Consider the following 13,329-nt stretch of genomic DNA (forward strand, 5'->3'; position numbering starts at 1 on the left):
AGAGAGAGAGAGAGAGAGAGAGAGAAGTGGAGAAAGCGAGAGAGATCACAGAATGAGCTCAGGTATGAAAATCAGTCAGTAAACCTTAGTGGAACCAACAACGAATCAAATAATAGCAACACTTTAAAGCAGCATTTAAATCTCCATAGAAAACGATACTTGCATGGCCCAGTGGGTGAGCGTGGTACCGGCGACGCACGTGTGATGTCACGTGGTCCTTTGAAAACTGCGCGCGTGGGCCGGAGGCCGTGTGACGCGCGTGCAAGCTGCGCTGGATCTTGGCGTGAGCGTGGAGTCACGTGTTCCTTTGTTGCCAAGAGGTGTTCGTTCATCTTCGCGCGGTATTTGAAAGGTTCAACAAACAATGTTCCAGAATTCGTCTTCATTGTGTGGAGAGGCGAATAGTTGAATAAACTTAGTAAAGAAAAGAAAACAAAACAACGAAAATGAAAGTTTCCAAATGAGCCATGAAAATGGCTTTCCTCTCCTCAGTCCGTGTGCTGAGGGGGGAGGAGAACTGCGGAGCGACGTGTCCGAGAACGGAGAACGGGAAGAAGAGCAAGAAGAGAAAGAAGAGAGGGTGGACCTTGTTTGGTCAATTCTTATAGCTTGAAATAGTTCACGCCCATTTTCGAGGGAGCATCCAATGAATGTCCGCGATCTGAAGCGGAGGGAAAGTTCCTTTGTCTCGGTTGAGACAACCCCCTGATGATTTAGGGCCTGTCCGATTTCATCAGGAATATTAAAGCAAGTTCATTATTCCAGATTAAATACATTTTTCATTACTTTGCTCTAGATAAATGGGTCTGTCAAAGCATGACGATTAGAACAAGACTAGACATAATATATATATGACCAAAGATCTAATTTTTAGATCGAATTACGCATTTAAAGATTTGTTTAACACATGATAACACTGCAGATGTTGGGAAACATCTAAATGTACCAAAAGGGAATACGTAATACATTTATAAAACATGAAAACAGAAAGTTAATGAATACATTCCATAGAATGCATTGTTCAAAAGAAGCCAGTGACTTGGCTTCTCTCCTGTCCTGTGTGGTCGTAAAATTTTACGAGCTACCAAGGAGTGTGGGGGTTGCAGAACATTTCCTTTTGAGAAAGTTAAAGTGAGGAGAGACATTTCCTAAAGTATGAGCTTGCAACTTATACTCTTCACATAACAAGGATTAACCATTTTATGCAATCCAAAAACATAATTAAAATACATATTAATAATAAAGTGAAAGTAAGGAACTTATACAAAAAGGTTTCCTTTGTCTCCAGTGTGTTGGAGGAATTTGGGGGGGGTTTCAGGTATCCTTTGAGGCTCGCATGGGTATCGTAAAGTAATTTAAGTCCAGCCAGGCTGGCATTTAGTACCAACAGTCTGAATTTATAAAACAGAATTTAACCCATGAATCGCTGACCTGCATATCTGTTACAGATGCAATAAACTGATTACACAATACTAGAATGCAAAAAAAAAGCATCCCAAAACAGAAACTCAAAGAGAAATTAATGACTTTGACTTAACACAATGAAAACTTTAGATTTTTTTACCTGACTGGTATTTATGCACAATCATAATTTTTAATGGGCGATTCTGATACCGATTTCTTACAAGCAAACTGGCCGATTATTTATTTTTTTAAGCAACAAACAAGAAAGAAAGAAAGTGTGCATAAACCAGATGTTTATTTGGTATTTAATAGGCATTAAATTCAATACATTCAATACAAACATAGATGGAACAGACATCAGCATTTAGTTTTTGTTTTTGAATTGGGTTGAAACTACATAGAAATGGCCTTAAATGAAAAGATTAACTGTACCATGTGAAATTAAAGGCAATAACTGCATAGTTCTACAATCCAAACACCACAATCAACACACATTCAATAAGATGATTCTTAATCAGCATTTAGTATTTTAGTTTTTAAATTTGGTTTTAAATAATAAAAGAAAGGTATTTACCAGTGAGACTAAATAAAAGTATGCTATATAAATACATTATTCAAAAATTTTAAAATCAAATAATGTTGGTGCGAATAAAACAAAGATGCAAAATGTTTCATTCATCCAATTAAAAAAAAAAAATGAGGGAAATGATTCACATCTATATTTTTTTACTTGAGCCAATGAAAAATAAATAACTTATTGTCTCAAGTAAAAAAATATAGTTGTTCATCATTAACCTAAAATTTTTTAATTGGATGTATGTAACACCTTTTTTCATTGTGCTACAGCAGGTGATTTTAAAATCAAATTAAGTCTATGTAATTTTAGGGTAAAATAAAAATAATCATCCTAATGCAGAACTGATGTTTACTTCTGGCTTTTCAAACGTGTATGCGAGTTTTAATTTAAAAAAAATAAATTAAAAAAATTAAAAAAAATCAGTTTTGTCACAGTTTAGTCCATTTTGTCTCTCATCCAACCTTTGAGAAGTTGATCTGAACATTTTTTCACGGTCTACTCATGTTCAGGGCGTGGACCGTTACAGTACGCTCGCGCAGCTTTAATGCGCAGAAAAGGGACTCTTATTTGTGGGCCAGTACACCAACGGCTTATCACTTCCTGCTATCTGTGCCTCAGACATGAAGCTCTACATTTCTAGTGCTGAACGGCTGCCCGTGTCCTGTGCACAGATTTTGAAATACTTCCACACAAATGACATAGCGAATGATTACAATGTAGTATGTGCACGCGGGCGCACTTCTGGAAAAACAGGCCAAAAAAAAAAAAAAAAGCCGATTGCCGATCGCATATTTTAAGCAAAAACCGTCCGGTTCCGATTTATGGCCGGTGTATCAGTCGATTCTGTTCCCCTCGGAATGTCTGCAATTCTTGCGTAGTTACCGAGTTACTATACGTACTATCAGAACTAGCGTGCGCAAGAAGCGTGACTGGATGTACAGCAAATCAAATAGTTCAAAATACCATCCTAAATCTTAAACTTAAATAAAAAAAATTTAAGACGAGAGGTTTTTCAACTTGAAATGTAAAAACATAAGACAAAAATAACGGAACAACTGCAAGATGAATAAAAAAAACAACATAAACGGGAGTGTGAGAATCATTTTACTATGCTGCAGTGTAGCAAGAAATTTGTCCCTTTTTGCTTTCCTAACATCCAGGTGTGTTTGGTGTATTTGTATGCGGGAATGTTGCCAAATCCGCGGAATTTAGGCTACTTTGGGAAAATGTTTTATTAACTATTTGGTGGGGTTTATTACACGGACCTGGCAACCCGAGGGGAAACAGACATTCCGAGGGGAACAGAATCGACTGCTACACCGGTCAACCAGTGCATCCCTACTTCTTGCTCTGTCTGACGCCACTATGTGTTATATATATGCATATATGAAGCATATATATTGTCATATATTTGCATATGTGCTGTATACATGCAGCATATGTGCATATAAACTGCATATAGGTTTCATATATGCGCATATATCTGCATATAGGTTATTTCCATGTGGGTTTTCACTGGAGGAAACATTATTGTGGATTAAGGATGGGTATTTTGGTCAGAAGCGATGATTTAAAGTTAAAATACTGTACCGTAATGATGGATTTATTTAGATCTTTAGATTGTTTTGACTACCGAAAGGACACATGTTTTCTGAGCAGTGTGAAGTAAGAATGAATGATTTCAGTTTGATCAAAGCAGCACTGTGGCAGATAGGAATGTTTTTGTCTGTACTTGTGGGAAAGTGCTCTGCTTCCTGCAGTGCTGATATAATTGTACTTGTCGCATATGCAGGTACACACATACACCCTCATCCACAGCAGAGCCAATCTGGGGAGACAGGAAGTCTTGCTTTGCCCAAAGTCCTCTGGGGATGTTGTCAAATATTAAATTGTCTGCCTTTAATGAGGTCACGGACTGTGCTGTGTCCCATGGGAGAGGCTCTGTGTTGGCACCCACACACACACACTTGTGTAGTTGTAGTCTTTTTAAAATTGCAACTGCTTTCTTTGACTTTATCCAAGTAGCCATGTCCCACCTATGAAGTTTACCTCTATGGAATTCTTCTCAATTTCATCATGCTGTTGAGTTTTTTTTTTCTTCACTCTTCCATCTGTAGGTAAAAAAAAGAAAAAAAAATATGATGATATTTTCTTTTCTGAATATGTTCTTGTTTAGAAGAAGCAATCCAAGAAATTATAAAGGAGGAACTTTTACGTTTTAATAAAAGATGCATTTGTTGAAGAACATAGTTGATCAGATTTGTGCAACTACGTAATTTGTTTCACAAGCATACTTTGGGATTTCAACGGAGTCCGAATTCAACACATTTGTTGCTTTTCTTGCACATCCTTGGGTAAAAATTAGAGCAAATTACCCACTGTTTTTCATCTAACTTGTCGGACCTCTGAGAAATAAAATGTGTTTTCACAAAGCTACTCCTCATTTATTTTGGTCTTTGTAGAATGTGCAACCAAATTAAATTTTCTCATTGCATGTAAATTCCTGGTGCACCTTTGTTATGGATTTAGACTTTGTGTCCAAGTCAGCTGCCCGATGTTAATAATTGTAATTTAGAAAATGTTTTTTAGAAAACAAATCCCTTCTAAATAGTGTTTGAGCTTTTTCATAGTCACTGTTCAGGACAGTTGCTACAGGGTCAATCCACCTGTGCTGCCTTGTAATACTTGCCTGAATAGGTCATGAAATGGCTGAGTTGGGAAATATGTAATTTCCTGTTAACATGCTGAATGATGGGAAATAATTTAATGTGGCTTAATCCCTTTTTCTCATGAAAGTACCCACACACTCATTCATTTCTACAGGATATTTATATAAGACTATTTAGTTCCCTAAAACAAAGTTAAAATAACTGCCTATTTTATTTACCGGCATAACAGTCAAAAATAATAATTGAATATGGGCTAGAGAGCTGGAAAGCTGGCTAGCTGTCAGAAATTCAAGAAAAAAACACTCAGACTTTTTTGTCTTTGTAATAACTAGCACTTTCCCTGTGTACTTCTCTTTCATCTCAGCTCAAATAATTCTTAGAGTTGGGAGATTGTTAGTACATTGGGAGAAAAGGCTGCTTTTAATGACTATAGTGTTTTAAATATGCTGATTTGGTATGCACATTTTTTTATTTTTCATACTGAACAAATACATTTAGGTAAAGGTGATCTGCTCACAGTCGATGAATGGGATTTAAAGGTTTTGGCTGTTTAATTTGTAATTGCTACCAAAGAGATATTACAACTTACAAGCAGACTTTTCCTGAAAATATTCGTAATTTTAATGTTTTACACTCATAGCTTCTCACTCAGAAGTCATACCTTAAAGAAACAAGGCAGGGAGAGGATATGTAATAAGAGGAGAAAAGGACTGAACATATAAAGATAGGTTAGAAATCTCTGAACAGTCGTGCACCTGATTCTCCATCCACATTAATATAATATTTCTGAAAACAAAAAGATAACTTCCTTCAAGTCTACTGAAAACTGAGGTTTTTGAAAATGGCTTCTAAAGGAATTTCTAAAAAAAAAAATATATATAAAAACATTGACATTTAACACTTCTTTTGTCCATCTTAGGTAAGAAGTTCTGTCAAGGCTGTTCTTCTACAGATGTTTCTGTTCTGTTAAACTTGCAGAGTTGTGTCTCTGGTTTACAGCTGTCATTGATTTTCCCATTGTCAAGTGATTTGACTTTCATTGTTGACCTGATGTACTGTACCATGTATTTTTTATGAGTGGTACTTTCAATGCTAAAAAGAATTTCTTTATTCAATTTATTCTTTTATTCAAGATTTTTGTTTGCATTCAGTAAGTGTTTTTGCTATACCAAGTAATCTCCATTTTTGCAAGTGCATTTATATAAAAAATACACTACCATTCAATGGTTTTTGGGTATGTAAGGTACAGTATGTACGTTTTTTGATTGACATCTTGTATGGTCATAAAAAATACATTAATACATTATATATTATTGCAGTTTGAATGGACATTCAAATACATATGTAATTTTTCCTCTGATGCAAAGATGAATATTTAGCAGCCTTTACTTAAGTATTCAGTGTTACATGATCCTTCAGAAATCATTCTTTACTTGTGGGGACATTCGGTCCACATAATGTAGGGAATATCAGGTACACACACACACACACACACACAAATCAGCACGTGTTCTGTACTTTATGTTCTTTTGAGACTCTTTGTAGCAGCTGCATATAACTTTTTTTATTCAATCAAAACCTGGTATATGGCTATTTATTGCACAGCCATCTAGAATACTTTGTTTTGTTTTTTTTCAATTGCAGAATTCAGTGATCTAATAATTCTAATATTGAGTTCTTGAGAAAATCACAATTTAATTATAATTATAAAACTTTTTTTTTGCATTGCGAGTTTTGTGAGGTTTTGATCATTGAGATAAATTTGGCGTGAATGCTTTTTGATCTAAAGCGATCTGAATAATGAATGAAAAGAGGTCCATCTGCCCATCACCTCAAGACAAGACAACCACACCAAGGTTACCCTGGTAAATGTCTTGAAAGAATTGGTGGGAATCAAGTCTTTGACATGCTCTTGAGAAAAGGTTAAAAGAAAATCACCCATTCTTTATTGTTGAAAGCTTTGCTGGAGATCTGTGCCGTGGGAATATATAACGGTTATACTCTTAATACAGCATGTCAAGAGACTTCTCTTTTGGAAAATGGTAACTCTTTTAGATGGAGCTCATCACCGAGTGTTTCTAGAGTGCATTGAGATGTTTCTGGGGTATGTTTTCCTTGTGGAACAGCAGGACCGTCAAGAGAACCTTTCTGCTTTTGAGGGCATGTGTCTGTGTTCGTGAGACTCTCTGATAACTTAATCTTATGTCGAGCCGTGTTTAAGCCTGTATTTGGATTTTGTGGGGTTGGGGGCAAAAAAAAAAACTGTGGAAAAAAATAATTATCACAAATGCTGTCTTCAATTTCTCAGCTATTTCTCCTACAGTTTTGGAGGAAATATAGAGCGATTACATTTTGCTTAAAATTATGTGAAATATAGAAATAAACCTTTTACTTTTTAAATCAGCTAGTTGCCAAGGCAGCACTCAATAATGGCAATCTCAAAGTAAAAATAATGAAATTTCACATGCATACAAGCATTTAAATATACAATTTTGGTTGCATCTCACATTTTTCTCACGAGAGCAAGATCAGAACAATCTCATATTTTCAGAAAAAAATCTCAACCTTGTGCTTGGTTTGCCAAGATACCAAAGTTTAAATTTCAGACATTTCAATATGAACTCTGGCTATAAAAGATAAACCTGTGACCAAAAAAAAACAAAACAAAAAAAAAAAATCTGGAATGTACAGATTGTTAAGAATAACAATAGAATGAGGGTCATCCCATTATACAGCCCATGGTGTAGACATTAGAAATTTTAGGTGATTAGCGTGCCTGACCGTGCTTGTATGAGCAAGCGTTTATGTCTTTTCTTTCAGCTTTCTATTCATTTTTGTTTGTTCTCTCTTAATTCAGTGTAAGTTTAGTACTTCATTTTCAGAGCTGTCAGATTTTGCATGCTTTTGAAATTTAATTTGATTACTAGCAAACAAAAATGTGCTGAATGCTTCACTAACCCCCTTATCTAGCGGCAAACACTAATTATTGTGCATTTGTTCTATTTGCCTCTGAAGAATAACTAATTCTCTCAGCTGTAACTAAACATGTCTACATAAACCCAAAAGGGTGATGGGATATTTAAAACAATTTAATCTACTTCTATATGGCTTTTTACTGTATGTCTTTGTTGCTTAAACTAGCCAAATACAGGTATGTCTCAAAGTGCTTTTTGCTTTGCTAAGCATTTTTACTCTGTGGTTTTTTAAGGGTCCATGCTCCTCCTTCAGTGTAAACAGTTTCCAATTTCTAATTCTTAGAAATATACCATGTTTTTGCATTCACATTTTTCCTAAAGGTAGAGTTGTAAACTTCAGCAGAGAAGAATAAGGGACTCTGTGCTTCTTTTTATCACAAGGCATTTGAGATTGAAGAAAACTGTTGGTGGCAGGTGACAACTGACCACTTTGTAAAGAAAAATGAAATCCTGCAGAGTCACAGTGTGTGCCTGCAGCTGTATGTGTGTATACAAAGATTTGAAATGGACTGAAATTTGTGCTCCAATGCATTGGAGATGCAGTGACTATGCTTACATTTTAAATTAATATTGATTTTAAATCCATACTGTACTAAAGTTTACCATTTACCGTGGCATTTTTAAACACTGGATACATAAAATGTCTGTGAATTACTGTTTATTTGAGGTATTTTACATAATTTAACTTTAAATCCAGATATCCAACAAATCCAGTTTAAAATGTGCATCAGTGAACTGCCCCCAAAAAACAACTGATAGTAGAAGGATTGTCTTTATATTTCACAATATAAACACACACACACACACACACATTGTGATGAACAGTGGGCCTAAAACTAAAAGTGTGAAAAGCATGAAGGTGCAAAAAAGGTCGGTCTGTTCTGTTCTGTTCTGTTCTTTTCCTTTATTTTCTTTTGTAGAATATCACCCAATATTAGAGATTTCACACATCATTTTTCTTCAAATTGATTTCTATTCTAATATGTCATTTTTGGCATTGACGGTTGAATGTGAAACTGATCAAATCTGATACACTGAAGCCATATCTCAGCTTCATGCTAAAGTACAGAACAGACTGCATTAAAAAGAACGGCATAATACAGTATGAATTTCTCTTTTCTTAAATTGTATACATTTAGAATTTTTTGTGCATTGTTGGTAATATAACTTTTTTTTAGGTAAAGAGAGTATAAAATATTTTATACTCTATAAATAAATGATGCTCCTAAAAAGACCATTATTTTGTGTTTTTGGTGTAATGCAATGTGTTTATGCGGTTTAAGGTAAAAAACAAAACAAAAACATTAATTTCATATAATGCACGTTATTGTTTCTGCTCTATGCCCCGCCCTCTGAAACATGTCGATTTTGACAAGGCTTAGCGGTCTGAAAAGCGAGGTGTGCTCTGATTGGCCAGCTATCCAGTGCATTGTGATTGGCCGAATGCCTCAAGCGTGTGACGGAAATGTTACGCCCTTTAACATACCGTGATACTGTCTCCTAGGCCAACGGCACGAGACTCAGTCCAGCTGCTCTGCTCGTGCACATCTCATCATCGGTTCTCTTTTAGCAGTTCAGTCAATGTACTGTTAGAAGTAACTGAAAACATGTCAGAGGGAGTGTAAGGCATGTTTATAAACCGAATAACTTAAGTCATTTGTGGATTAGTGCTTACTGGAGACGCAAACCATTTCAAACGATTCAGTTCACTTTGGGTGAACTGGTTCAACTGGTTCACTAAGAAGATCTGGTTAAAGAGAAAGATTTGTTCGCGATCCGGACGTCACTAGACCAGACAAAACCAATAAAACCCATTACAAACGAGTCATTTGTTGCATCCAGTTGGGACATAATTACTGATTATAATGACTTATACTGTCTTTTACACATTGTGTAAACATAAAACCATGTTTGTTCTGCATTTGTGATCTGAGAATCAACAAATAAGCCCTTATTTACACTGCTCAAAACCCACGTTTGAATCATCATTGGCAAATTATTTAAATATAAATAATGTACTTGCAGGCTGTGAGTCAGAAGCACCAGACTGTCCTTCCAATGTTTGAACTGCCCAACTTTATAGAAACAGCGTTGTTCCACAGATGCATTGCTGGCTACTGGTTCAGGAAACAGTCCTCATCCTCCATAAAATGCACAGCACACACCTGAATATTTGTGTTGGACTGTTCTGGAACAGTGTTGAAATGCAACTTAACCACTGATTTCTAGTCGTGTCCTCTTTTGGAAAGTCAAACAAGTAGTTTCGCTTTCACAATGAAACACACAGCAATTACATGACATGGCAACGGCTGCAACAGAGAAAATAAGTTACACCTTTCTTTGTGTGAACATTTGGGTGGGCATTATGTTAATCTTCCCACATAGTGACATAGACATGTGGGGGCGTGTTTGAATGAGCCATTTTAGGGAGGCGTGGACAAGTCTTAACTTTGAAAAAGAATATCTCTTCGGATTTGAAACTTTTGTCTTTGCTACTTTACAGATCTTGTTTATGCACCAAGAGCTTGTAACACTCCAAAGAGAAAGGAAAAAATGTAAATAACATCACATGACCCCTTTAATTAAATGGGATGAAATTCATAATTAAATAATTAAATTGAATTCTAAATGTAATTGAAAATTTGAGTTTCAAGATGCAGTGTCATTTCTTTTTTGTTTCAAGTAATTTATTCAATTATTATTTTAATTTAATTTAATTTAAAATATTTTAATAAAATAACTGAGAGTTTGAAAATGCAGCTTTGTTTATTTTTTTTATTTGTTTCAAAAATGTATTCAATTATTGGTATTACAATATTTCATTAAAATATTTTAATAAAAAATCTGGAGTTTAAAATGCAGATTTATTTGTTAATCGTTTGATTAAATGTAATAAAAAATAATAATTGAATTAATTACTTTAAAAAATAAATAAATAAACTGCATGTTCAAACTTCAGGATATTAGACTTTGGTTATTTTTGTTTTATTTCGGTGCATCAATAGATTAAGTGTGTGTTTGAATGTTAGACATTGTGTCTTTATTTGGCAAATAACGTTTCTCATGTCTTATATAAGCCCCAGAGTTTGCACAGTTCAGGTAACACAGACTGATGATTCTATCAATAATGTTTGTCCTTTCCGTTTCACAGATTGTACTCTTCCTGCTTTAAGTTCTTTTGAGTGAGCTATAGTCCTTCACAGAGAGATTTCCTGGTCACAAGGCACTTTTAAAGGGGTTTGTGTGTGTGTGTGTGTGTGTGTGTGTGTTGTTTCTTGTTCCCTTGAGAATCTTCTGCCTCCACTTTATGGAAATGTCACTGATCACCCTGTCTCTTCCACTGCATGAATCTGTGTGATGTGTGTATGCGCGTACAAGTGTGTGCATGTGTGTGTGTGGACAGCTTGTGCCACTATGTTCACTGAAATGTTTGTGTGTGTGTTTGATGTGTAAATGTCACTGATCACCCCATTTCTTCCACCTGATTACCCATGCTTGCTTCTACCTGTATGTGTGCTCAGATCTTCTCTGTGGGTAACTGTGTCCTAAGGCCAGAAGAAAAGACTGGTGCATTATGGGAGGGGGGCCACTTAACTCACCAAAACTGTATGACTGTGCTGGGAGTGCATGTGGCTGTCACAAAGTCTCATTATACTGGAACCACAAAAAAGGTCAGATCACAGGGTGCTATGATCCTCACATTGTGTATTTGGGTCTGGAAGAAATACAGTTTTGCCTCATTAAGTTCGGCGCCAAGCTCCTTTCATGTGAGATGAATGCTGTAATCGTCAGTCGGTTATGAATTAAAGGTGTTAGTGCAAAGTTTCAGTCCAAAACAATGATAGTAGCTGGAGAGTTATTAATTATCATTTTGTGATGCTTTATAACTATTAATGTTTTTCTTGCTCATCAGTCATTGACAAATAAGAATGCCCATGATATAAAAAGGCAAATCTTTTAATTTAGCTTGTCAAGAAGTTATTAAAAATTAAACTGAATGCATAATTAGCTGTCTTCTCATAAATCTGTCCATTTATCTATTGACTTTTTCCCTGCACGTTGGTTGCAATAGTGTTATTTTAGTACCACTGAAATACTATTGTAGTGTTTTTGTTTTTATTATTCGTTTTTTTATATGTCCATATAGTTTTAATGAACTTTTAATTTATTTGGTTTAAGTTAAACTACAGAGAAAAATTACAAATGTTGTCTTGGCAACTGGTTGAAATAAAGTTATTTTAAAATATTTATTATTATTATTATTATGAATATTAATTGTAATTAGTTAATAGTTATTTATGAATAAAAATATGTATAAATTATTTATATATACAATATTGTCAAACTACCGATGTTCTTTTTTCAAGAATTAACTTTTTATTATTTTTTGTTATTATTACTTTTTATGAATTGTATTTTTTAATACATTTTTTTTTATTATTCGTACTTTGTATATTTATTTTTTTACTTAATGTTGACCCTAAAAATTATACAATTAATTAGAATTTTTTTTGTAGTATTAAAATTACATTAACAAGTAAAGTGTAACTTTACATGAATGGCTGCTAGTTTTGAAAGGGCAAAAATCACTCACGGTTTTTTAAATGTACAGATTTTGTTATTAATCACATTTAAGCAAAGCTCTTAGTGGCTTCAGGAGGGCTGTTTCTGCAATTAGTCTTAGTTTTTTTGTTTTTTGATGAATGCATTTGCTAAATGGTGAGTAGTTTACTAACAATTGTGATGGGAGCCACTGAGGCATTGGCCTTTAGCTACAAAATAACAGATTGAAGTAATTTTGTCCAGCTGAGTCTGTATGAGCATCATTAGCAACACATAGCTGCTTTCTGAGATAACTTCTTTTGCCTAAATACAGCATGTACTGTATACAGAGATTTTTACAAAGAACTTTATACAAATATTTTTTGGTGGAGAATCTCATTATGAAATAAACTTATTTATTAATTTTTCTCTATTTCATGTTGGCCACAATTATTGGCACCCAATTTTTTCAGCGTCCTTTTCCCAAGATACTGTAACAGCTCTGAGTTTCTCCTATAATTTCTGAGGAGTTTGGAGAATACCTGACAAGAGATCAGACCATTCCTTCATCCAGAATCACTCCAGAACCTTCAGATTCCCAGCTCCATGATGGGGCTTCATCTCTTCAGTTCACCCCACTGATTTTCTATAGAGTTCAAGTCAGGGAACTTGGATGGCTATGCAGAAGCTTTTATTTGTGCTCAGTGACACATTTTTGTGTTGATTTTGGTATTTTGGTTACTAAACCCTCCAGTATGGCTGTTTGATATAGTGTGTATATATACTGTATATGTATTTCTGATCCCAAGACTCAAATAATATCTGCAATTCTTCAGCTGTGATCCTTGGAGAGTCTTTGGTCACTCAAACTCCTTAACCTTCTTACCGTGTACTATTATGATATAGACACCCCTCCTCTTCCAGCAGATTTGTAACAGCTTCAGTTGATTGTGGAAATGGAAATGCAGATTGTCAATGCTTTAGCTCTAATTTTCTATTTTGTGAAGATCAACAATCTTGTTCTGCACATCAGAACTATATTCTTTGGTTTTTACTTCTTCTGATGGATGATTAAGGGAACTTGGCCTTTGTGTTCCCTCATATTTATATTCCTGTGAAACAGGTAGTCATGGCGGGAAAATGTCATGCTCCTAGTCATCCT

At 34.9% G+C, this 13,329-nt stretch overlaps 1 protein-coding gene across 1 annotated transcript in view; it reads left to right on the forward strand.

The window, feature by feature from the left end:
* Positions 1-13,329, forward strand: part of LOC127994722 (protein sidekick-1-like) — a 204,277-nt gene that overhangs the window by 53,749 nt on the left and 137,199 nt on the right. The window lies entirely within an intron of this gene.

The sequence above is a fragment of the Carassius gibelio genome, chromosome A1 (assembly GCF_023724105.1).
Source record: "Carassius gibelio isolate Cgi1373 ecotype wild population from Czech Republic chromosome A1, carGib1.2-hapl.c, whole genome shotgun sequence".
Taxonomy (NCBI): domain Eukaryota; kingdom Metazoa; phylum Chordata; class Actinopteri; order Cypriniformes; family Cyprinidae; genus Carassius; species Carassius gibelio.